The 26,888-nt window shown below is 48.8% G+C and overlaps 1 protein-coding gene across 4 annotated transcripts in view; it reads right to left on the bottom strand.

Annotated features, from left to right (window-relative positions):
- The window catches only part of Ptpn14 (protein tyrosine phosphatase, non-receptor type 14), a 152,236-nt gene that overhangs the window by 111,459 nt on the left and 13,889 nt on the right, over positions 1 to 26,888 (bottom strand). Inside the window, exon 1 of one of the 4 annotated variants that reach the window (XM_039090827.2) lies at positions 10,518 to 11,906. The exons of the other annotated variants lie outside the window; for them this stretch is intronic. The gene's annotated coding sequence lies outside the window, so the exon portion shown is untranslated. Of the gene's footprint in view, positions 1 to 10,517; positions 11,907 to 26,888 lie in introns of those variants that run through there. 4 annotated transcript variants of the gene reach the window in all.

Here is a 26,888-nt window from a genome sequence, read left to right as displayed (position 1 = left end):
CTGTAACAGCTCAGAACTACAGCTAGCATCCTGCTCTGCCGAGAGCTCAAACCTGTCCACTCACGTCCTGCGTGCTGACGTTCTACGTACGTCCTGCGTGCTGACGTTCTAAATTGCTTTATGCTGTTTAAGGTTGCTAATCCCAAACTGACAATCAACCAAGTGTCTCCTCTTATATAGCCTTTGCTGACCACTCATTCCACTTTTAGAGGAGAGGGCCCAGGAACAAGTTGGCAACGAGACACCATTTACAATGGCCATCTCGCTATCAACAAGATAATACTGTAAAGTCTATGTTATCTTGAAGTATGCTATCTTCATGAAGACGTTTTATATCTTCATGAACCAGAGCAGAAGTGGCCGCAGATTCGTTGTCTATGTTCTTCACTAATCAGCGCCATTATTTCGACAAAGTCCATTTAGTTGTGTTTTCTGACATACATCATTACATCACTGATTCCTGAGAAATTCACAGCCAGCTACAAAAGGGCAGGAGGAGAGATGCAGAGCACGGTGAGGAGGAGGATCATGTGACAGCGGATCCCAAAAGCCGCCAGCTGGGATTAGAGAAGATGAATTAGACACTAACATCCGACCAGAAGATCAACAGGGAGACACCCGTGGACTTAGTGTTGGTGTCTAAATTAGGACAAGAATTCAAAGCACTTTAGAAGGCAGGTTAACAGGCTGGCGGGTGGAGACAGCCTTATTTGAGGTGGTAGCTGGAAGGAGGCAGATGCGGGCGATGTGGCCACATCTCATGGAAGGGGAGAGAAAGGTCTTGAAGGACAGCTGTCCTAGAGATCCTATAGCCTGCCTCCAGCATCACAGGAATATGAGGGGCAGAGGAAACGTCAGGGCTGGCTGGGAATCTGCACCCATTCGACCTGTAAACCTTAGCCTCCAAACCTGACCACATAAGTCACACTTGGAGAGCAAGCAGGCCTTCTCCAAGCACATACATCAGTGGATCTCACAGTTGACATGTCAGCCTTTCTCTCTCCTTGGGACAGCTTCTCATCTCAACCAGACTGACCTCAAACTCCCTAAGTAGCCGCGGGGCGGGGGAGGGGGGTCCTGCCTCTTGAATGCAGGGATCACACTCAAGTATGGCGGTGTGCATTTTCTGTAACACTGAGGAATAGAACCAGAGCTTCATGCATGATGTGCAAGCATTCTACCAACTGAGCGACATCCCCACACTCCCCTTTTAAAAGTCAGGCACACTTCTACTAAGCTTACACTGTGGTATAACGATACATTCGAAATAAATAAAGTGGAGAACCAACAAACCCTTCCCTCTACCACACTCCAGCATTGGGGGAGTCAATGGGCCACTTCTGGGTGTGAGAGTCTTTAAAGTAGAATTCTCAATTATTTGCAGAAGGGTGGGCAACACACGTATTAAGAACAAAATCCACCCAAACATTTTTGTTCATAGTGATGAAAACAGAAGCATCCAGGCCCTGAACTCCTGACAGAATCTGACTGACAACTTCCTTAATGAGGCACTCACTCAAGAGTCAACCCTAGCATTGATGGATTTGATGCTTAGAATCTTTTTTTTTTAAACTTTGGGGGACTGGACGTAGTTCAACACAGGGTTTCCCTGTGTAGCCCTGGCTGTCCTAGGACTTGATCTGCAAACCAGCTGACCTTGAATTCACAGAGGTCCACCCAACTCTGCTTCCTGAGCGCTGGGATTAAAGGCAAGCAAAACATTTTTGTTTTGTTTAAAAAAAAAAAATAAAGAGTGGTTTGGTTATAAAGATGGTGGGAAGAGACACATCACTGCACCCATCCAGACAGCATTCGGAGGACAATAAACTCAACGTAGAAAGGAGCATCTCAGACTTAGACCCAGCGAGTCTGCCTTCAGTGACCTCCTTTTGGCCACAGAGAGGAAAGCTGTGGAGGCTTCTCTTCTGGTCAGTAGAAGACAACTCTTCTAATACAAAGTGACCAGGACGACTGGTTTACAAGGAAAGAGCTGTAACCTGTGTGGTATGCGACATCCTAAGATGTGAGGGCACACAGAATAAACCCATTTGTCCAGGCCTCTCAGACGTCACGCGGAGAAGGAACCTGGATACCTTGGGTCCCACAGATGGGATAAGGCCTCATTTGTCACCGCCGAAGGTCTCCAAAAACATCTGAAAACACGTCTGTCCTCGGTGGAACATGGGAGTCTCAGGTCCTCTGTCTTTAACAGGAAGTCAAGATAAATTTGTTCAGAAGGATGGTGGGGAGAGCGTCTGAGAAAAGGTCTTAAAGGACACCTGCCAGTGAGTGGGACTGGAGTACAGCTCAGTTAGGAAGAGCAGCACGCACAAAGCCAGTCCCCAACACCACATACACTGGGCATGGTGGCCCATGTAATCCTGGCACTTGGAAGGCAGAAGCAAAAGGATCAGTAGTTCAAGGTCACCCTTAGCTACGAAGACAGTCTTGGCTGGCTAACTACCTCCAGTGCACCACAGCCTGAGGAGACAGCCTAGACACACAGGTCTCAGGAGGGTATCCCAGATCAATCTCAGCAACCAGAAGACCAAGATCTGATTAAGCACAGGAGGGGACAGAGTGGCCATCTAATGTCATCTGCCTCTTCCATGAGGACCTTTGATAAAATAAACTTTAGAAATGGGGCAAGAAACAAAAATCAAAGCCACCCTCGCTTTGGAATCGATTTGACATTGGCATACCCCAGGCTGTATTCTTACCTCCCTCCCAGCGGAGCACAGCATAGGACAGCCTAGCAGCGGGAAGAACAGAGACCCTAGCAGACTAACACAGTTGGCCCCACTGTGGAAATGTCTTTCCTGCAAATAAAAATCTCCTGTCCAAAATGGGGCTGGTACCCCCATCTCAGGATGGACTGCCTACGTCTTTTTCTTTGTTTGTGAGGTCAAAAGTGAGGCTCTGAGCTCCTCAGCAAGGACAGACATAGGGCAGGTGAGGGTTCCAGAAATGTCTACCATATCGCACACACTGCTTGCCCCTTTCTTGTTATCAAGGACTGAGAGACATGGTTAGAAACCCTGTAACCTTCCTCAAATGCCCCTTTCCTGTAGACAGCGAAACAGCTGTTAGGACCCGGCCAGTGACACCTTCATGTCCCCACCACTGCAGTGATAGGAAATGAGGAAAACTCAAGTTGTCCGGGCTACATCCCATAATACAAAGAAACAGTGACTGCTGGCTTCCCTTTCAGGAAGGTAGGAGTCTCAGGAAGGTGGCCACCACCCACCTTCTGTGCTGACAGGGAACATTTCTGTCGTGTTTGCATGCAAGCACTAGGCCCACCCTGGAAGTCCAAACACAAGTCCCTGAGAACCAACACCACAGCAGACCCTTCTAGACCCTGAACTGGCAGCAAGGCCTCTTCCACTGTCCCCATGATGCATGCAAGTCGCCCTCTCCCTCATCTAACCCCCATATCTGGAGTCAGGACCCGGGAGCAAGATCCTTAGGACAGAAGGTCCAGAGTCACATCCTGACGCCTCTCCAGATGTGGAGAGTAGCACACCTATGAGCCATGAATGTGTACTCGGACACTTCCAGGAGACATCACGAGCCTGCTCAGCCCTGAGGAAGCTGTGTCGAATGAGGTGTAGCAGGGGTTGAGCTGCATCCAGGGGAGGACCTACCTCCAGGGTGAGATGCTGGGCCTGGGGCTCCAGAGAGCATCCTAACTGAATTTGAAAGCAAGTAGAACTGGACGGAATAAGCGTGCTAGCATAAAGGATCCTGCCCTGTACACAGGGCCTAAGCAGGAAGAAAGGGAGTCTTTGCTTTGCATAAAAGCAAGGGACAATGAGCTAAGGATGACCAGGCCCACTTTCTTTGGTTAGATCTGATATTGAGAACCTTACAACGCTAGAACCAGTTTTACAAGGAAAGCCTGTGGGCTCTACGTGTGATCTTTACTGTAGTTGTGTGCAGCTGAGAAGTGTACTTCTGCAGTTAGGTTGCTGCTGCCTCAACAGAAATCTACAGAGCATCAGGGCCCCCTCACTTGTACTAGAGCCAGTATGGGGGCGGGGGAGGCAGTGTTGGCTCTTGAAACCTTCTCAAGAAAGCTAACTATAAAGCAGAGGCCAGGGGCTGGAGAGATGGCAGTGGCCTGGTTGCCGTGCAACCACAAGAACCTGAGTCTGGGTCCCCAACACCCACATAAAAAGTCAAGTATAGGGCACACCCTGCAACCCCAGAACTATAACTCAAACAGAGACAGGAGGGCCCTGGGGGCTCACTAGGTGATGCAGCCGGATCGATGAGCTCTTGACTCCACAAGAGACCCTGTCTCAAAAAAACAATGGAGGGCAATCAAGGAAGATGCTCCATGTAGACCTTTGACCTCCCACAGGGCACACAGACCTGCATACATAGGACACATGCATGCACACACACACACACACACACACACACACACACACACACACACACACATGAATATAAAGCCAAGTCTTTAAGAAAATGATTGTTATTTATAAATAAGAAGTATCCTACCTGGGACTTAAGAGTCAGCTTGCAAGAGGTTTACAGCGACCCTAGGGTAAATCTAAGCCCCGAGGTAGAGACAGACATACTCAGGCAAGACATACGCATCTGCCTAGACTGCATAGGCTGCACAGGCAGAAACTATGAGAAACTGTTAAGAATGCGCCTTAGGGACATTCCTAAGGGACAGAGAACAGGACCCAGATTACTAGGCGGACTTCTTAACACCAGCTGTCAGGTCTCAATATTGGGAAGAAGCTGGGAGGGGTGGCTCTTGTCTGTTGTCCTAACACCTAAGAGGCTGAGATAGAAAAGATTGCTGATGAGTTAGAGTCCAGCCTGGGCTACATATTGAGTTTCAGTTCAGCTATAGACTAAGACTCTGCCTTTAAAAACTGTAACAAGAGCTGAGGGAGATAGACCAGTTGTTACAGCACTGGCCATGCAAGGATAAAGACCGTCACTTGATCCCCAGAGTCTTCATAAAAGAATCAGGTACTGTAGCATGTACCTGTCTTCTCAGCCCTGGGGACACAGAAACAGATGGATCCTCGGGGCTCACTGACCAGCCAGCCTACACAGCAAGTGAGGCCAGTGAGAGACTGTCTCAAAAAGCCCAGGAAAATGGCTCCAAGAAACAGCACCGTTCATAGACGTTCGCACGAGCACTACACACACCACTACCACCACCAAGCCTGTGCAGCATCAGTTCCAGCAAGCTCTGCCCGTTATAAAGACCATTAATGCTGTTCATAGCATGGTTTTGCTATGAACATTAAGTGGGGCAAAGCTTTATTAGGACAATCAATGGTCATCCTAAACCTGCTGCTTCTTCATGGTGCGGCGACCAATCCCCACTTTCAACGAGAATGCAAGCAGTGCTCCAAAGACAGCAGATGCTGCAGTCTCTCTCTCTCTCTCTCTCTCTCTCTCTGTCTCTCTCTCTCTCTGTCTCTCTCTCTCTCTCTCTCTCTCTCTGTGTGTGTGTGTGTGTGTGTGTGTGTGTGTGTGTACTTTATATGCAATTCCCGTGCAAGAGTCCCTGAGGCCAGAGGATGCCAGACACCCTAGAACTGCAATGGTTGTGGGTTATCACGGGGGGGGGGGGGGTGCTAAAAACTGAGCCTGTATCCCATCCCACAAGAGCAGTCAGCCCGGTAGACTGCTGAGCTTCCCCAGCCCCTGCTCGTTTTCATCTCTCTCCCTTCCAGGGTCCCCATAAATAGTGTCATGCTGTGTCCACTCACAAGAGCATTGCTTCTCTCATGTTTGCTACTGAGGGAATGGTCCCTTTATGTGGATCGGTAAGCACACAGCTCTGTTCACTAAGGAACCCACAGCATGTCATCCTACAGGTCTCTAACAGACAGCGCAACTATTCACGGACACCACCTGGCTCCTTTGCAAGGTGTGAGTCTAAAACCCTCAGAGCTATGTAAATTCTGTTTGCAAGAGAAGAAAAACAACCTTGGGGAGGGGGGAGTAAGCCGTGCAGGGCCAAAGGGTCCTAGTCAAAGAAGGAATGGCTAGCCATTATTCACACTGAGTGGCAGCTCTCCACAAAGACTAGGGGTGTGTGTGTGTGTGTGTGTGTGTGTGTGTGTGTGTGTGTGTGTGTGTGTCATACTGCAGGGGTTAACCATTAACCAGCTGCCTAACAATACCCCACATGTGGCAGCTCTCCACAAAGACTAGGGGTGTGTGTGTGTGTGTGTGTGTGTGTGTGTGTGTGTGTGTGTGTGTCATACTGCAGGGGTTAACCATTAACCAGCTGCCTAACAATACCCCACATGCCTACCCAGCCCTCTCAGCATGCTACGCAGCGGGAAGGCAAGAATGTCTCCTGCCTGCAGGGCTGCCGGTGAGGTGAACCTCTCCTCAATGCTCAGGGCAGCAGGGCAGCCAGACCTAAACTTAAAGGAGCATTTATTAACCTTGACTCGCCAGTCGCAATCGTCAAACCTAGAAGGAAAACCTTAGGACTACGTTTACAATTCCCTTGAACCTCGCGTCGTGTCTCCAGGTCTAAATGCCCTTGTTTGTTTGTTGTTTTTGACCTGCCGGGGACCAGATCCAGGACCTTGCCCAGGTCTGGCAAACCCTGCACTGCTAATCTACACACCCAGCCGCTCACTAGTATTTGAGAATTTTAGGCGCCCTATTATTTTTTTTTTTTTACAAGATTTCACCAGTGTTTGCTCAACGTAACTCCGATTGATGGCACCGCCATGAAACAGATATAAATAAAGCTTCCAAAAACATTTTCTTGCTTTTCCTATGTGGCTGGCTACATGAACGTGCCAAGCTTCCGTACACTAAAATCAGCACCCGTACACTGTTCCATGTCTTCCCTTAACTTACCCCCTCTCCTGTCTGCAGAGCCTCACCTGGAAATGTTCTATTAGATGCATGGCATAGGAATGTATCCTAGAACACGAAGCAACAGTCCTGTAAGGCTGGTCAGACAGACAGTGAGAGGGCTTCTCAATGCCTGTACCGAGTGTTCTACACCGTGTGTCTACACCGTGGCCGGCACGCTCTGGGCAGCCAAGGTATTTCTCCAAGCACAGGGACAGAGACCCCGCCTCCAGGCTTCAGCTTCCCTTTGGGTTAGCAACCCTTGAACGGAGGCTTGTTGGATAGGCTCTGACAGCACTGAGACAATCACGTGGAGGGATTCCCTTTCTGCTCATGGCTCAGAGTGGGAAGTTCACTTCACAACCCTTAAAAAGTCAGGCTCTGAGTTCCTAAATGGTTAAGTGCAGAGGTAGCTCCCTGGGCTTAGCATCCAGCTGACCTTGCCAAAGCCAGGAGCCTCCGGTACCAGCAAAAGAGCCTGTCTCATGGCATCTGAGAGTGTCCTCTGGCCTCCACAGGCACAGCACATACCAGATACACAAGGCAGACAGAAACATTAAAAACCAGTCTGTGTGTGCGAGCGTGCACGTCCTGGTTTGTATGTGCACGTGTGCAGGGGACAGAAGACAGTGTGGGAGCGTCTGGAACTGGGGTTGCCAAAATGTGAGCTGCATGGTGTAGTGCTGAGAACCCATTCCTCTGCAGAAACAGAGAAAGCTCTGAACCTAGAGCCATCTCTCCAGCCACCAGAGGACAGGAACTTTTATGTGACACGTTTCCTTAACTTCAGTTTTTTTAAAAAAACTTCCACAGAAAAATTATATATATATATATATATATATCAAACCCCAGCCCCACCAAAAGGCCTTGTAAACACCAAGAGTAAAGCAATTTATGGTTTGATGGGTATCTGACCTGGTCACTGAACCAGGAAGTAGAAGCCGCAAAGCCTGAGATGACTAAGGGGTAGCTGAGGGAGGCTGGTTTAAATGCTGTCCTGAGCCAGCCTAGCCAGGAGCACAGGCAGACAGGCATCTGTTTTGAGAACACTTAGCACCACCTTTGATCCAGACTCTTCACAGACAGCTGCAAACCCAAAGAAATTAAAAGCCCAGTAAAGATTCACCGGATCACCTGACCCAGTTTCAACTAAAAATCTGAAGGTCTGGGGCGAGAGAGATAACTTAGCCGTTAAGAGCGCTTGCTGCTCTCGGAGTTCAATTCCCAGCAGCTCCCTTGAGGCTGGAACTGTGTATAACTCCAGGTCCAAGGTATCTAGTGCCCTCTTCTGGTTTCCATGGGCACCACGCGCACACACAGCGCACAGACATACATGTAGGGAAACTCGTAACTAAACTTATATAACTCTTATATGAACTTATATGAAAGTAAATCTTATAAACTTTTGAAAAAGATCCCACCACTTAAACATCAAATTATTTCACCAAAAAACACTGATTCCTATTAGTTCTTTAAAAAAAATACATCTAACATTGCTGACCTTACGGCAGTTGACCAGGGTCTAAGTGACATTCCTGTACAGAGCCAGCACTCTCTCTCCTTTGACTGCCATCTTCTGTACAGGGCCCACACACACCTGAGCGGTCAACCCGAACTCTCTATCCTTGCCACCCGACCTGCACATCAGAATCCCACACCCGCCATGACAACCTAGCCTGACCTTAGCCGATTACCCTCTCTACCTCAGTTTCCCTGCTGGTAAGCCGGGACTGGCAACGGTAGCACTTACAGGGATTATGCCAAGGATTTAGAGCGTTAGAGCGTGACTGTAGATGCTCGCTTTCTGGCTCGTTTGCTCACTGTTGCCAATCCCATCTTCACAAGCGTCTAATCTTGGAAGCGTCTCCTCCTTGACCCATCTCCCTATCACCCATTCTGTGTCCTTCTCTTTCCTTAGCCTAGGGCGATTCTGAAAGGGAACCTGAGGGCCCTGACTTGTTTCCAGCGGTCTCCATGCTCCCGAAAAGCACAGTCTCCAGCTCCGGTGGGCAGCATTAGCCTGAGGGCGTCTGGTCCAGACAAAGCACCTCCTTTTTAAGGCTATAAGTGGAGGGCTGTAAGCCCTCAACTTCTCTGCAAGGTAGGCTTGGTGGTCACAATTTTAAGGTACTGTGCAAAGGAGCCCTGTAGGTCATGAACCGCTCGCCCACTAAGGGTGTTAGCATTCTGTCTAAGCTCCACCCTCACAGTTACCCGGCAACAGATGGTATGCTCTGCCCCACAGTTACCTGGCAACAGCCAGGTGTGCCTGAAACTATAAAAGGGGCTGCTTGCCCCCTCCTCACTCTCTTGCTCCTCTCTTGATCTTCCCTTCTCCCCTCCCCATTCCCTTCCCCCCTTCTTTCCATGTGCTCATGGCAGGCCTCTACTCCCCACCCCCTCACCCCCCAACCCCCCCACCCCCACCCCACGCTCTCTCTCCTCACCTTTCTCTGCCCCTACTATCCTCTAAACTCTCCTAACCATGCCCTGAATAAACTCTAGTCTATACTATACCGTCGTGTGGCTGGCCCCTCAGGGGATGAGATGCCTCAGCAAGGGCCCACAGAGGCACCCCCTTCCCCCACACCTCCATAGAGCATATCCTCCCTCTCTTTAACTTTTTATAAACACATCAGACGGAACTTTAAATTTAATTTTAGTGGGGGGAAACTAGTGTTTTTGAGAGGGCATCATGTAGCATAGGCTGGCCTTGAACTCCTGTTTCCATCTCTCAAGTGCTAAGATTACAGCTGTGAGTCACGATATCAGGAACAGAAACCTCAGCCTCACAGGAGCTGGCCAGGCACCCTACCAATTTAGCTGCACCCCTAACCCATGAAGTCTTGACCATAATGCCTTGGGGGTGGAGGACTGACTCAGTCCCCAAACAAATCTGAAAATATGACTGTATGTCCTCTCTCTCCAGGTCAAGCCTTCACCCCATAATTCAGCTCTACGAAATGTCAAATAACCGAGAACCTTGCTGTATATGTCTCCCCCAGAATCAGAACAGAACAGATAAGAACCCCGCATGAGACCCAGGGTCTGGGAGCCCTCAGCCTGGCCTCACCCAGCTCAGGCAGTGAAGGAAGAAGAATACACACTAAGACACCCAGACCGCAAGCCTGCTGGTCCCCAGTCTCTCCAGTTAGCAAATCACCCCCTCCTCCCTCATCTGCAGCAGTGACTAAGGATGGAACGACTTCTTCCCACCCTAACATCCCAGTCTGGTGTCCCTCAAGGCCAGTCAAGCACCTCCCGTGGGAACACACCTATCCCAGGGGTTAGATGATAAATGAGGCGCCCACACAAGTTATCGGGGTTCCAAAACTGTTCAGTACATCCTTAACCCCATAAAAGGGGTTCCTCCTCCTCCTCCTCTCCTGACACACACCGCCCTCTCACTGTGGCTGGCAAAACACAACTTTTCCTGGCTGAACTAAGAAGGGGCTGAAACTCTGGGGCCTCAACAAAGCCCTGTACACAGTTGAAAAGGTTCCCCTGAGCCTATCCAAAGCACAGAGGCAGAAAGTTCACTGGACCCCACCCAGGAGCTAGACTTTCATCCAACACCCTCATATGCCCAGGTTCTCCTGGGAAACTCCCCAGACCACACTGTGCACAGTGGACCAGGCCCACCACCCTCATCTCCTCACCCTCCTTGCATAACGAAGGCCAATCTGGAAAGGGCTCCCTATGCCGGGTTTTTGGCTTTTGTCTCTAAGGCCTCCGGTATAAACGGTCCTTTGCAACGGTGACCAGCAAAATAGACTGCTGCCTCCACTAGAACACGGGTTAAAAAAAAAAAGTCCAGTCCCAGGGAGCGTGCTGCAGGCTGACAGCTGCCGGAGAGCTACATTCCTGTGACAGATGGTTGGTTAAGATATGGACTCTCCTGCCCAAATCGTCCTTGCCCGATTAGCAGCGTAGCAAAACAAAAACAGAACGCGGTTCGCTAGACTGCGTGTGAAGTTGCCTATTCCTGAACGCTTACCCAAGCAACACACCTTACCACCGGGGCTGTAAATATTTACTTTCCTTGGGAACAGATTCAAGGGAAATAGAACAGTGACTGGTGTTTGAAAACACTGGATTAACTCTGATACAAAGAAATGAAAAGAGCTTTAGACACACACACGCACACGCACGCACAAGCGTGCACACACACACACAAAGAAGCTCTAGAAGGCAGGAGGCACTGGGTGTCTCTTCTAGGAAAATCCTCCTATTTCCAGAACCTCCCAGCTGGAATTCCCATCTTACCCCACTCCACCCACAGGGCACCAGCCACATTAGTTTCCTCTTCTAGGGCATGTCCTGGGCTGAAAGCCCTGCCTTCCGCATGTGCTCCCAACCCCTGTTCCCTCTCATTCATGGAGACTTCTTTGTGGGTTCTCTACATCTTCATCCTTTTGGCGTGAGGGCCCAAGTTCAATTCCCAAGCCCTGGGTCAGAGCAGAGCATCCAGCATCTATAAGACCAGCAGTGGGCAGGAGCTGGGCAAAGACACGTAGATTCCTGGAGTATGTGTGTCAGTCCACCAGAGTTTCCTAATCTTCAAACATCAGGGTCAGTGAGTGTACTGGCTGGTTTGGTGTGTCAACTTGACACAAGCTGGAGTTACCACAGAAAAGGAGCCTCAGTTGTGGAAATGCCTCCATGAGACCCAGCTGTGAGGCATTTTCTCAACTAGGGATCAAGGGGGGAGGACCCAGCCCATGATGGGTGGTGCTATCCCTGGGCTGGTGGTCTTGGGCTCTATAAGAAAGCAAGCTGAGCAAGCCAGGGGAAGCAAGCCAGTAAGCAACATCCCTCCATGGCCTCTGCATCAGCTCCTGCTTCCTGCCCTGCTTGAGTTCCAGTCCTGACTTCCTTTGGTGATGAACAGCAATGTGGAAGTGTAAGCTGGATAAACCCTTTCCTCCCCAACTTGCTTCTTGGTCATGAGGTTTGCACAGGAAAAGGAACCCTAACTAAGACAGTGAGAGACCTGGTCTCAAAAAATAAGGCTGAGAACAGAGAGCTCTGGCCTCCCAGTGCAAGGGAGTGAGCTGACGCTGTCCCTCTCCCTGTCTCCTCCTTCTTCCCCACCCCCTCTCCCTCTTCCTCCCTTCCATGCTCTTCAGCCAAAAATACAACAGAAGAGGCTTTCCCCAAGAAGGAAATTTCAGGGCTGGGATGCACCTCGGTGGCAGAAGAGTTGGCCAGCAGGCGTGAGGACCAACATGCAATCCCTAGCACCAAACTATGAAAATTATTATCTGGGGGTTTGGGTGTGGGTGTGGCTGAATGACTTCAGCATAGAAAAACCACTATTCTAAAACAGGCAAGGTTTGGGGCAGCTGGGAGAGAGTCAGTAAGACAGCCACATCGACTGTCACTACAGCTTCTGCAAACCCAGCCCGGGTTTTAATAAACGTAGCCCAGGCTGGCCTTGAACTCACTATATAGGACATGCTAGTCTTGGTCTGGGCAATCCTCCCACCGGGTCCCAAGCACCATGATTATAGGCCTGTTCTGCCATGCCCACCTCTGTTATTTGAAAACATGGGTTTTTTGGGTTTTTTTTTTCCTTTTGGTTTTAAGTAAAGTTCCCTTCAGCTGACCTGAAACTAGAAAGGTAAAATAAAGAAATGACTGCACAAAGATTCAAGTAGCAAAGGCAATAAGACGGCATCATCAGGAAAATGGCCTCAGTCTGCCTTGATTCTGTTTCCTGTTTTAGGTATGTTGGTTTTAGTCTATGGCTTCGGAGAGTCTATTAAGTGCTTTTAAGTTAAAAAGAACACAAAACAAAAGAAGAAGAACCTCAGATACAAGTGTATCTCCACGCCCTCCCATCCTGAAGTTCTGACTTTGCCGCCATACCCACCTCGTCCCCAGCTGGGCAGACCCTCTTCATCCCACAGTCTGGGATGTGTGCCTGCAGCACTCTGTGCCTCCAGGGCAGCTGCTAACATGCCGAGAGATCTCCCACAGTTACAGATGCATTCCAGGGAGAGTTTGGAAGGAGAGATGATGCATGGGCCAGGGCCGTCTCTCGCCTCCTGCCCAGGCATGCTCTTCACGTGTGCAACTTCATCCTGCCCGAAAGTCTGCTGGGTAGCAGAGGCCATGGCTTGTACAAACCCTTGGAGTCTGATAGTAAATGAAAGATTCTTCAGCTCTAGCCAGATGACATATGCCCGCTGTGGTCTCCTACTCCAGGAAAGCTTGCATTCGGAAAAAACAAAACAAGGGGCTGGAGGAATGGCTCAGCATAGGCAAGCCTGCTGAGCAAACAACAGAACCTGAGTTTGGGTGTCCAGCACCAGAGGCAAAGTCAGGTACAGTGGTGCACACCTGGTACCCCGTGCTGCAGAAGGCAGGGAGACGGGAGGATCCCAGGGCTCCCACAGCATTGTTCAAACAACAAATTCTAGGTTTAAAGGGAGGCCCTGCCCAAATAAATAAGGGGAAGGTGACAAAAGACACCAGACATTGACTTCTGAAACACAGACCCAGACACATACAGTCACATACAAACACACACACATACACACACACACACACATAAACATACATAGACACACACATAAACACATACAGATGGGCTGGGGATTTAGCTCAGTGGTAGAGCGCTTACCTAGGAAGCGCAAGGCCCTGGGTTCGGTCCCCAGCTCCGAAAAAAAGAACCAAAAAAAAAAAAAACAAAAAAAAAAACACATACAGATACACAGACATAAACATATACACAGACATCTACACATATAAACATAGACTCAGACACACACACACACACACACACACACACACACACACACACCAGAGAGATAAAAGTAGCGTTAAAAGCTAAGGCACCAGTTATAAATGCCAGCCCTGTGAGAAACAGCTCAGTGGCTGAGCACTGTGTAGCACAAAGCCTGATTGAGCCCCACCACCAACACTTGAGTGAAAAGATAACCAGGCAACTGGAGCCCGGTGTGCCCATCCCCTGTGGTACAGCAGTGGGAGGCTGCATAGAGCCAGGCTTGCAGAGAAGCAGCACCACAGGGTCCATCACAGACAGACCATGGCCCACGAGGACACCACACACTGGCTACTTCCGTCTATAGCACCGTCTCTCTTGTTGACTCTATGAACCGCATCTAAAACAACATAATGCAATGGATGACGCTGACGTTTTCAGATTCCTGGCTTTCAAAACAGACGACGGCAATTCACGAAATCAGGTCCGGCTTAACAGGAAATGCCATACAGGCAGTAAGGGCAGAAAGAAGTTCTGAGTCTGCACATGTCAGACAGGAGAGCAGGGCCTTGGACATGGGTTGAAAGAGATCTAAAAGGAGAACAAGAGGGTAAAGGGGAGAGAAAAACATTGCATACTTCCTCTCATATGCCGAACATAGATTTAACTGTGTGTGGGGGCGGTATGGGTGGGTGATGTATGTCTACTGTGTGTGTGTGTGTATGCATGTGTGAATGAGTGTATGTGTGTGCATGTGCTCTCATGCATGCATGCATGCATATGTGCCTGTGTGTATGAGTACGTGCTTGTGTGTGTGTGCATGTACACATGGGTGTGCATGTGAACAAGCCCGAGACTGTGTGTGTGCACGTGTGCATGTGCATGCTACTGCAACCGTGCATCTGTGTGTGTGCATGTGTGCATGTATATGTGTGCCTGTATGCATGTGTGTTCGTGTGCATGCACACATACATGTGTGAGTACATGTGTGCATGTATGTGCATATGTGTTCATGTATGCATGCATATGTGCTGGCATGCATGTGTGTATGCTTATGTGTGTGTGTGCCTCTGTGTATGTGTGTGTGTGTGTGTGTGTGAGAGAGAGAGAGAGAGAGAGAGAGAGAGAGAGAGAGAGAGAGAGGAAAGCAGAGTACTGGAGGGAAGAAGGGGCTCGTGAACTGGGAGTCTAAGTATGGCCAGCCATGCTGCTATCTAGGTCTGACGTGTCACAGGGAAACATCATTTTATGCACTAACTTTAAAAACCACACAGTTTTCAGTAGAGAAGACTCCAGAACAAGAACGAAGATTGTACAACAAAGCACAACTCCCGCGGGCTCAGGTGCCTGGAAGCCAGAGCCAACCGCACAAGCAGAGATTCTCAACCGTGGGTCTCCAGCTCTTTGGGGGTCACATACCAGATATTCGTACTACGATTCATAACGGTAGCAGAATTAGCTATGAAGTAGCAACAAAAGTAATTTTATGTTTGGGGCTCACCAGAGCGTGAGGAACTGTATTAAAGGGTGGCAGCATTCGGAAGGGTGAGAGCCTCTGTGCAAAAGGGTCCCACCTCAGATGGGGACAGTGGAATTCTCCACCAAGTCCACTTCAACTGCCACAGCTGCCCACGAGGATCCCACAGCCAGCAGGTGGCTTGCAACCTTGCAGCCCTCTGGGTCCTCACTTTATTGTGGTGCACGCTCCACACACAGCTCTCCATCCCCAAGCATCCTCGGTAGAGCCTGAAAAAGACCTGTGAACGCTGACCAGGTCCCTGGAGTGCTGTTGCTGACCTTCCTCGGCTTGTGGGTCACACAGAAGGAGGACAGGGATGTCCCAAACACTCCTTGCTGGAAGCCGAAGGCTCCTTACTCTTTAAAGGGGCTAAACACTTTGCTGCTTTTGTTTACTTTTTTAAATAAGGTTTTGTGTAGCCCAGGGCAGCCCCACACTCACTCTGTGGCCAAGGGTGCCCTTGAATTTCTGATCCTCCTGCCTCCGCCTTCCCAAATCCTGGGGTGACAAGGCCACCACCCAGCCGACGCATCCCTAACTCTTTGAGAGTAAAATCAATCCACAGTGGCCAAGGGGCTCCATGTGATCTCTCAGCAGGAACTGTGAGAGTCTGGACCCGGAGGCTGTGGAGGGAGCAGGAGGACACCTCTCTCTCAGGGCTGGGTCACGGTAAATGCACAAAGAGGAGCTTGGTGAAGAGAACCATTATCAGCTAGCACGCCAAGCACAGCAGCTCCTCTGTGGCAAGGCTACAGTGACGAGATGGGATGTGGGCACCTAACACCATGACCTGCCACGTAAAGACAGTGACGTTTATCACACCACTCCTGCTATCTCAGCCAAGTCGACCACCAGCCTGGCAGATCTGAACAGTCGGCATCCAGGACATTCCTAGGACACAATGGGTACACACGTGACAAATAAAATATGTATTTTTTTATATATATACCGAAAAGCCATGAACCAGGTGGAGGACCGTCACATACTTGGTGTGTTTGTGACCTGAAGAAAAGGTGCTCTGGTACATGCATACACGCGTGTAGGCACACAGTGTTCATGGCATACAGCAGCCCCTCCACGGCAGAGAGGCCTTTGCCAGCTACGCTAGCCCAGCTAAGGAGCTTTCAGATAAAAGCTCTAATGCAGCTAATTAATTAATTAATTAATTAATTAATGTGCACTGACAGATGCACAAGCAAGCAGGAGTGAAAGGAACAAGACTTTCTCACCAGGGCCAACGAGAGGATCCAGCCGGGAAAGGGGCTTGCCACCAAGCCTTGGGTTCAGAGTTCAATTCCTAAGACCCACATGGCAGGAGTAAATCAATCTTCCCAAGCTGTCTTTTGAGCTCTGTGTACACACACACACACACACACACACACACACACACACACACACAATAAATGCTTACAGATGTAAAGAAAGCTTCCCCAGGCAGGTCAGCAGTTGGGAACTGACAGCCGTGGTCAGCAGCAAATGCCCACTACTTACAAAATTCATCCAAAACCACAATATGGGACACTGGTTTCATTTCTATTTAGTCTGCAGGAAAACCCATACCAGAAGCTCCTCAGACCACTTCCTCACAAGAATAAAATAATCTCCTATCATCCTCAAGAATCAAAAAATTAGTTTCAGTACGTTCCAGGAGCCTGTGACCCACAAGGGCTGGTCTTGTCCCGAATCTGAAAGCACGCAATTCCAGAGTATCGTCAGAACTCAGGACAGTTCAGCTAGCATCAGCTTTTCAACAATACACTGGGAATAGCCAATTAGAAAAATTGCTAATTCCAGCAACTACATGTTCTGAAAATGAACAGGAAGAATACAGGTATCCAGGCTACGAGATCACAGCTAAGGAAAATATATATATATGTGCAAGGTGCCTGCTGAGCCCGGTTCTGAAGCAAATGCTCTCCTAATTACGTTAAGCTTAAACCAGCTTTAAGAAAAGGAGAAGAAGAAGCCCACATTCCTTGAGTCTGAGCCAACTGGTGGGATGTTAAGAAGGCTGCTTAGAGACACAGTTGGCTGACTCTTGGCTATTTTAAACACTGGACGGGGAAAGTAAAAATGAAGATGGGAGACAGAGCGGCAGAACGCAAAACAGTGAAAGTTTCACTAAGACAGAAGTGACGTACTGTGGAGATAAACGCTCTGGCATTTCTAATGACTTAACCTGCAGCAGCAGCCTCGGCCAGTCCTGAAGCTGCAGAGGACAGAAATTACAAATGCTGGTAGGCTGTGACTGGGCCCAGGGGGCGGAGGAGAGGAGAAGATGTAGACCCAAAGGAGATCATTTCAGATGAGATGGGCACCTGAAAGGCAGGAGCCTAATGAGCCGTGAGTACCTGGTGACACATACAGGGACTTCCCAGCACAGAGGTGCTGTCCTCTCACTTCTGCTGATAACACCCTCACAAAACCCAACCAAGGCGAGGAGCGGCTTAATTTAGCTCAGGGTTACTGGATCGAGTCCATCCTGGAGGAACCTGAAGCTTTCAGATCCACACAGTCAAGAGCAGGGGAGAATCCACACATGCGAACCTGCCACCTAGCCCAGTTCTTGTACTTACAGAGACTGGGACCAAAGCCTAGGGAATGGTGCCACCCACAGCAACTGTCAAAAACCAAAACAACGCCCCCGCCCCTGCCTCCGCCCAGACATACCCATAGGCCAAGCTGATCTAAATAATCCCGCACGGAGAATTCTCCCAGGTGATTCTACACTGTGTTGAGTTGACAGAACATGCCATCACAGGTGGGGGTCCTTCGACCAGCATGGAGGGCCAGCAAGGAGGCATACACCTCCTCCCTTCCCTCATCCTCTCCTTTGCACCTCTTGTGCCTCACGCCTCTACTTTAACCTTCTAAAGATCTCCGTGTGTGTCTCTCAGCTGCTGCATCCCCCAACCCTTGTGTCCTCTGACCTCTCCATCCTGACTTGACAGAGTCCTGGATGTAACTGACATCGTCATTGACTGGTGAGGTCTTGAAAATGAAGACGCACGTTAAATCTCTGTGCATCCTTCATGACCCTGAACCGAAGCCCAAGCGTTCCTCAGCCTGGCTCTATGGACTCGAGGCAGGGTTTCTCTGCATAGCCCTCGCTGTCCTGGAACTCAGAGACACACATAGACATCCACACTCTCACATACACACAGACACACACACACACACACACACACACACACACAGACAGACACACACACACACAGAGACACACACACACACACACACACACAGACAGACACACAGACACACACAGACAGACACACAGACACACCTATTTCTGCCTCCTGAGTGCTGGAACTAAAGGCATGTGCCACCAACTCCTAGCTACATTGAAAAAAATTATTTTTATTTTAGAGTTTTACATTAGGGATGTTCAACTGGTAAAGTCTACACAAGTGTTCCACAATCAGGAAACCCTTCTCATCCCAAACATTTCAGGTAAAGGACATCTAACCTGAACCTGGGACAGACGATAAATTTCCCAGACACACTTTCCTCTAGCAGCTTCTTCTCTCAGCTGAAGCTCTCTTCGGGGAAGTCACTCACTTCCCTCCAAGCTTCTCTCTTCTCTGGCCTGTCAATCATCCTCTTTCCATTGGAAACTTCCTGTCCAGAATTTTACACACAGACACACTCATACACAGACACACAAACACACACAGACACACAGACACACACACAGAGACACACTCATACACAGACACACTCATACAGACACACTCATACACAGACACACAAACACACACAGACACACACAAACACATGCACATACACTCTCACACACATACATACATACACAAACACATACAAACACACAGACACACATAGACACACTCATACATACACAAACACACACACACAAACATGCACACAAACACACACACAAGCACACACACAGACACACACACATACACAAACTGACACACACATCTCAAATTATTTCAAAATAAGTTATGAAACTCTCAAAACAAACTAATGTAAGATTTATTTGTAACTGTAAGAAATCTGCCCCCGTGGGTATCAGGAAATCAGAAACCCTAGAGAAGGCCTTGCAATTCCCCAAGGAGACAAATGACCCTCCAAAGAGGCTAGAGACAAGAGACATAGGTAATGCAGGGCAGCTCAAGAACACTTGCCGAGTTATACAGTATCTGTACGGTCCCTTTGATCTGTCTCTGGTGGGCAGTCCATGATTCAAAAAAGCCAGGGCAATCTAAAAATATAGCACCACAAAATCTGCAGGGTTTGTCGAGGGAGGGGAACAGGGCCTCATGGGGCTCACAATGGAGACTAGCCCTGAACTTCTGAACCTCCTGCTTCAGCCTCCGAAAGGCTGATATTACAGGGAAGTGCTGCTGAGGCTAGACCACAGAGCCTCCTGAACGCTGGCCACAGCCCCAGGCCAATGATACGTGAACCTATCACCACTACAGTTCGTTTCTCATAAGGAACAGAGGTCACAGGCAACTGTTACCACAAACAATTTTATTTGTTCGATTTTGTTTTGTGAGACAGGGTTTCTCTGAATAGTCCTAGCTATCCTGGAACTTTCTCTATAGACCAGGCTAGCCTCAAACTCAGAAGTCTGCCTGACTTTCACTCACAAGTGCTGGGACTAAATGTGTGTACCAACCAGCCCGGCTAGACACCAAAACTTAAGTTTACTGCTTTAAAGTTTTTTGCTTCAGTCTTTTCCTGGACAATAATAAATCCCCCAAGTAGTAGTTGTTTTGTTTTGTTTTGTTTTTTTCTAAGATGAAAACACAGAGGTTTCCTCTTTGCTCTAACACACAGAAGGGTATAGGGGTGGGATTGGATGGAATAGAGGAAAGGAAGAAATGTAATTAGATTATAATCTCAAAACTAAAATTTAAAAATCTAATTCAAATAAGAAAATCAGGGAGGAGGGTAATAAGACGAAAAGAATTCTCTCGACATGTTCAAGGACTAGGGATATAGTTTTGTGGTAGAGGTGTGTAAGGCCCTTGGTTTAATAGTCCCCAGGAACATACATACATACACACACGAGTGCACACACACACACACACACACACACACACAAGTATTGGTCAATATATTGTAGGTGTTATGGAAAAATAAAAAAAAAAAAACCTGAATTTCACAAAAGACTTATCCACAACGAACTAAAATTAAGATTAAAATCCACTTCAGAAACTGAACTCCAAAGATCTCCCAGGGATCGACCCAAACTATTTCTTCAGCCCTTATCCATGTCCTAACACCCACAGTTACCATTCAACAGACAGCAGCCACTGACATTCAGACAGACTCAGGTTACTTCCCACAGGGATGTAACACAGCTCACAAGCTCTCAGAGAACGGATTCCTGGTTCTGAGGAGCTGCGGAACTCCTTTGTGAAATGAGGTGAGAGACACTTGTAGTTCTGTACCAGGCGCAAGAGCTACACGAGCTCTTCCACCCCGATATGAGCACAGACGCAAGCAGTTGTCCACCACACATGCAGGGACACACCACACACACACACACACACACACACACACACACACACACACACACACACACAGAGTGCCGGTTCTCCAAAGGTGTGGTCTGCCCTGAAAAGGTTCTGGCCTCCTCTTCAGAGTCCTGGAGCTGCCCCTGAGGAAGCTAGACACCAGTTTCTAAGTAGAAGCTAAGGACAGGCGTAGTGACAGGCAACGTGACAGGCAACGTGACGCAGTTGGTAATAAAAGGAGTTCGTTTACAGTTTGGGCAAACACTGTAGGAAGGCCACTCTCCACTTCAATGTAGTATTTTTGACTTGGTGAAAACCACAAAGCAAAGACAAAAATCTGCTGGCTGTGGAGGGAAAAGCTGCATCGTTAGGCAGGGGAGGAGCAAACCTTAAGACGCAACCATGCAGTGAGGTCCCCAGTGGACGCGTTTGCATTTGCCCTCTGCCCTTTGCTCTTTACCCTTTCTTTACCCTTTATAAGGGTCGCTCACTCTTGCTTTTCTTTTATTTTTTTCTTTAATGTATGTGAATACACTGTCACTGTCTTCAGACACACCGCAAGAGGGCATCAGATCCCATTACAGATGGTTGTGAGCCACCATGTGGGTGCTGGGAATTGAACTCAGGACTCTGGAAGAGCAGTTGGTGCTCTTCACTGCTGAGCCATCTCTCCAGCCCCCACTCTTGCTTTTCCACTGCTGCTCATGAGGGTGAAGACTAGATGTGTTTCCAGGAACAGCTACCAAAGCCAGGTGTGGGGGTACGCAGCCTCTTGTAAACCCAGCATTCCGGAGGTGGAGATGAGAGGAGGATCATGAGTTCAAGGTCATCTTTGGCTACAAAGAAAGTTTAGGTCCGCCTGAGATATAGGAGGCACTATCTCAAAAGCCCAAAAATAGGCTGGAGGGATGGCTCAGCGGTTAAGAGCACTGACTGCTCTCCTAGAGGTCCTGAGTTCAATTCCCAGCAAAAGCCCAAAAAATTAAGAGAAAAGGTTACGGAGAAAAACGTATAACGCTAAAGAGACGAAGCAAAACAATGAGAGGTTTTTATGAAGACTTTCGGAAACCAGGAAACAAAGTTAATAACTCTCACTTCTCTCCACTGGAAAAAAAAATCAGCTTTCCTAAATCTTTTGGTTTTAAGATACCACAAGCAATTAGCAATTGCAGAAGCCAGGGCAATCCGAGTACCAGGAAGGCTGCACATTTTTTTAATATTATTATTTTTTGACGGCCTTGGTCTATATGCAGCACAAGGAAGAAGGCTACACATTTAATAATATTAATAACGGCACCTTAGGCTAACCGTGCTCCAGGGAGCAGTCTGCCCGTGTAACGAGATCTGCCAGGCTTGTCCTCTGACCCAGAGTCCACTTTGGAAACCATACCCCAGGGGCAACACACTCCAAGTAAAGTAAATGTCACTTAGTCCATGGTGTTTACAAGCTTCCTTCGTCACAACTGTTCAGACCAGACAAACTCCAAACACTGGACTCCAAAAAAGAATTCAATCAACTACAGATCAATACAAGATGGAGTTACCGATGCCTCCCATCCTACCACACACCCGATTTCCCTGTGGATTGTCTGGAAAGGCTGAAGGGGGAGCATGGGTCCTCCAGCCGGTAATTGGGGCTTCTGCATGTGCTACCCTCACAGGGTGTGAGCAGGTGGTACACGTGAACTCAGCACAGTGGCTCTACAAGGACCACGTGCTTCCCGGCTGGGATGCAGCTCAGCTAACAGTGCTTTGTCTAGCATGCAGGAAGCCCTAGGTACGATCGCCAATGCTGCCTAAGCCAGGCCTACAATCCCAGAATGCCAGAGGTAGAAGCCGGGGGATCAGAAGTTCAAAGTGATCTACTACATAGCAATGGGAGGCCAGCCTGGGCTACCCAAGATCCTGTCTCAAGACACAAACAAGACAAAAGACAAAAAAAAAAAAAAAAAAAAAAGATGTGGTTTGGCCACACTGTTGTCGGGGCAGGAGAGAACACAGCCTGGGAAGGTGCTGTCCTATGTGGGCTCCTACAGTGATAACTGTATGAATCCTCAAGCTGGGGGGCTACAAGCCAACTATGGCACTCACGTGGCACAGAGAAGGAAGAAATAATTTTCAGCCACTAAGGTGAGGAAACCCACGTCATTACCAGGACAAAACAAAACAACAACAATAACAATAACAACAAACCCACAGAACCAATTTTGATGGCAGTAACTTCTCCTGGAAATATGTCAAGATATAGACTAGTCAGTAATTTTCATATGAAAAGAAATTGTAGAAGGACAGAAATCAGAAATATCAGTGATATCTACGTACAGTTAGCCAGCAAGCACCAGAAATCATGATGTGTCTTAAAAGTTTCTTTCCATCAGCAAAAGGCATGACATATATATTGATCCCTACCTAAATACCATCACTTATAAAGATTTTTAGCAAAAAATAAAGATGGATTTTTAGATTCATATATATGTATATACATATATATGAATGAATGAATGTTTCTAGGTCTAACAACACAGAGTACTGTGGAGGCTGAGGATGGTGGAGCATCGCTTAAATCCAGGGATCTGGGGCTGGGGATTTAGCTCAGTGGTAGAGCGCTTACCTAGGAAGCGCAAGGCCCTGGGTTCGGTCCCCAGCTCCGAAAAAAAGAACCAAAAAAAAAAAAAAAAATCCAGGGATCTAAGAGCAGCCTGGATGACACAGGAAAATTTGGCCTCAAATTCTTTGTTGAGAAGATTTTTCGGCTTCAATCGATGGAAAAAGTCTTGAGCACGAGGAAAGGGTGCAGCCAGCCCAACATCAGTCCAGTGAACGGCTGCGCTGCTCTGCCTTTGAGTGTGGCAGAGCACGAAGAAGGAAACTACAAAGAAGGCTGTGGTAAAGCTCAGTGGCAGGCGCCAACTAACATGTGACCACTCCAGGTTCAATCCCAGCACTGGAAGCAAAAACAAACAAACAAACAAACAACACCAAAAAAAAAAAAAAACCCTCATCTCCTGTAAATACATGAAAGCAAGGGGTCACAGAAACTATTTAGTGGAATAAACTACTTCTACATTATCAAACACTGTGTAAAAATAAATAGATACGTGATGGATGGATGATGGATGGATGTATGGGCGGATGGATGGATGGGTGTATGGGTGCACTGATGGGTGGATGGATGGATGGATGGATGGATGGGTGGGTGGATGGGTGGATGGATGGATGGATGAATGGATGGATGGATGGATGAAGCCAGATCTGAAAGAGCATCAGTGATCTGAAAAGGTGGGTGGGGCACCTTTATCACCTTTATAACCAATGGCTAAATCCCATTGTATCTGTAACACTGGGGGATCAGTAAAAACCCTCAGCACAATCTTGCTCACGGATATTTACCCTAAATGAAATTAACAAGGACTAGAAAAATGCGCGTGAACAATCCTCACTGCCGTGTTTCGGGGAACCAGGGTGACGGTCGATAGTCACTATCAATTTGACAGGTTGTAAAATCATCTAGGAGATGAGCCAGCATTCCACGACCAGCCTAGGGGAGCAGTGCATTCCCAGAGCATGGGTGAGCCGGTTACCACAGTACAGTAGGGTTCCCCAGAACAGCCAGACCAAAGCTTGCTGTCTTCAGCAACTGTCTTAGCATCCAATCCTCGCACACAAGCCAAAGCGACAGCTGTTGTCATTGTCGGGACCTCCCGGGTCTCCCCAGCCAACACTTTACAGGAAGGCAATCCTCTCTTAGGCACTGGCTTCTCATTTAACTATCCTAAGGCTTCTGGGACGCCTGTTTTCCCACACAGGGGGCACCTTTATTCCCTCTGTAACATCTGCAGAAATATTACCCATGCTCTTCACAACCATAGAGGCCCCCAAGGATACCACAGCTGCACCTGGCTCTTTCGCTATCCTTGCTCCTATAGATCCGTGTGTCTGTCTCTCACATGTCCCCCTTCAGAGCAGCCGTGCAGGGCATAGCATCCCAAATGAGCTACTTACTTGGCTCCTTGCAGTCAGAAGTCGCTCCCCCTGAGCACACCAGCTTCCTTATCCTGGGGCGTTCCCATCCTGCCTTATTTGCACCTCTGAACCTCCGATGGACTTAGCAAGGGGCCAGCTAGGCTACAGGGCAAGACATAAGGACAGGGTAGACCACTGTGCCCGTCAGCTTCCTGGGCTTGGTAGACCCTTGGCTGGCATTGCATCATAGCCGCAGCCACCTGACGCCTTTCCATTGGCCACACCCCAGGAGAGAAATGCACACAGCATAATCCAGGAAGGAAGATGCCTGCCCTTTAGGTCAAGTTTAAGCCTTTTTACCTGTTCTCTTCTACTGCTGAGCGTATGTATCCGCTGGTGCTGGCGGCAGGGGTGGCACCGGCAGCTGTGCACATTAATAGAACACCGATTCAACATGGGGCTTCTAGGCACCACCCTGCCTGGTCCTCACTAACAGATGCCCCTGGCCACTCCATTCCAGAAGAGGCTGCTGTAGTTTCTACCCATAGGAGTTCCTTCCCCAACAGGGGCCAACACAGTGATGCTCAGGAAGGCACTAAATTCCCACCCTGGCCCCGATGCCTTGACTGCGCTGGGCTCTCTCCACTCTGGAGACTCCAGTCTTCTCTTGCCTGGCAGACTGGGCCACATGCACCACCTCTCTCTCATCTATACTTGTTCCTCCCCTTTACTACTTGACGCTGGTCATGGAGCCCAGGGTTCTGAGGCCCAGGAAGGGCTCTTTTACAAAGGCCTACCCTCAGGTCATCCCCATCTGGAAGAAATGGCACGACAATTCCTAGACCTCTTCGGCACACTTCTACTTTCCTACTCGAATCAGAAGCTATGCTGGGGACACCAGGCGCATGCCCACAGTGTCCCTTTATTGTTGTGCCTCCTTAAGCAAGTTGCCTCCAGGTAGCCATCTCAGCCCCAGTTACACATCTCCTTACACATTAGCAGCGGCCAGGCAGCCTACATGGCCGCTTACCCACACTATCACCCTTATGCTCTACTCTCGAGGACCATAATATTGGCTCTAAACCATAAGCTACTCTTAGGGTGTCTCCACCTGACACAGTGGATCCCATTCATCAAGCAGGCAATGCCACTCCATACCAGAAAAAGAAATGGCCACCATGGATCTCCCATCCACAGCCAAGCTGCTCTACCACCCAGGAGTTCAGCCTGTTACACATCTCACTACCCATTATAAGAACCACCAACAACCACCATGGCCAGGAGGCACCCCTCGTGAGTAAGGACGAACACTGGGGTTCCTCCCTAGTCAGTTCAGCCTTGGTTGCCAGTCTCATCCTTCATTTTTGTCATAATCCTGCTGATCGTGCTAAGAACTCATACCCTAGGGAGACACAAACATCTGCCTCTCCCTTAAAAAAACGAACAAAAAAACACCGGCGATAAACCAGAGAGTAACTCCACCAGCATCCAACCGGGGCAACCAGTACAGTGCACTGGGCTTATTTACAGAGCACAAGCAACCCCAAAATAACTGTACCTGGAAAGTGTTACCCTGGGATGGGGAGAACGTCTCAGTGGCTGCACTGATGAGAGTCGTCCTCCCTGAGTTTAACCTTCTAGACATCTGAATACTCTGGCATTCCTGAGACAGGGCCATGTGCAATTAGGGCAGCAGACTGGCCTACAGCAGGCTGGAAACTGCAGGAGGTGACGGTCAGTGAGCCTTCCCGCACCTCCTAGGAGGGAACATCAACTAGAAAGCCTCAGGGGTCTCATGAAGGGACCCCAGCTGAACCTGTGCAGATGGTGGCTCCTTTTCAGGTATGCCGATCCCTGCACTACTGTCCTCCCTCAATCCAAGGTGCAGATCCAGATTAATCTAGATTAGTCTAGTGCAGGCAAGAGCACTTTGTCACGGTGTCCCCGACAGTCAGCCCGTGAATAAAAAGCTAAGGCCAATGGTTCTACGAAACGGTTTCTCTTCGGCCCTTGAGAGCCGTTAGGTACATTTTGTTTCACCCCTTCACTTTGCCGCTTTAAACGCACGCTATCATTCACAGTACCCATCAGGACTTTGGCATTCACACCCTTCAGACCCCTGTTAGCCCACCATTCCTTGTAACAATAGTCAATGCACACCATGTGGAGTCCAAGACCCTAACCTTTTACGGCGACAGAAGTTATTTACCTACTCTGATACCGGTCCCTTTAACAGGTCCCTTTAACTCAGAAACCTCCTTCATCGGTGTCTACGAACTCAAGCTCTGGATTGCTGCCCAGATCCCCACTCACCTCCTCGACTAGC

Source organism: Rattus norvegicus, chromosome 13, assembly GCF_036323735.1.
Source record: "Rattus norvegicus strain BN/NHsdMcwi chromosome 13, GRCr8, whole genome shotgun sequence".
NCBI lineage: Eukaryota > Metazoa > Chordata > Mammalia > Rodentia > Muridae > Rattus > Rattus norvegicus.
The sequence above is the reverse complement of the archived record's forward strand: the minus strand, read 5'-3'. Positions and strand labels throughout refer to the sequence as shown.